A 591-nucleotide genomic window follows, 5' to 3' on the forward strand; every position below is an offset into this window, starting at 1 on the left:
AAGTAAGAACAAAGATAGAAGAAGCTTGTGGCATTTTGAAAGACCAATCAGGTAGGATTAGGCTTTGTTAAAAATAACTGTTGCTCTGCAATGGCCAGTATTCACTCCAAGCATCCTTTAGTGCTTAAAGAAGATGAAGTTGTTAAGTTGAAAACATTTTCTTTGTACTCTGCATCCATAGGTCCATTTGCAGGCTGTCATGAGTCAGTAGATCCAGAGGTCTTTTATGAGACTTGTGTGTATGACATGTGTGCCATTCCCGGAAACGAATCCCTCTGTGACAACTTGGAAAACTTTGCTAGAAAGTGTGTAGAAAATGGTGGAGAACTGGAAGAATGGCGGAGTGAAGATTTATGTCGTAAGTTGTTTTTGCATTGTTTTTATTTGTTTGAGTTTTTCATCTTGCAGCAGAATGGCCCGATTTGTATTGGTGCAATGGTTAAAAGAGTAGAAAGTGTAAGTGACTCATTAATTTGGTGCCTTCTTAATGTTCCTTACAGCTGTGGATTGTGTGCCACATGCTCATTACAAACTATCGACATCAGCATGTCCTGCAACCTGTGTCGATCCAGATGCAGGGAAAGGTTGCTC

Source organism: Glandiceps talaboti, chromosome 18 (genome assembly GCF_964340395.1).
Source record: "Glandiceps talaboti chromosome 18, keGlaTala1.1, whole genome shotgun sequence".
In the NCBI taxonomy this organism is placed as follows: Eukaryota; Metazoa; Hemichordata; class Enteropneusta; family Spengelidae; genus Glandiceps; species Glandiceps talaboti.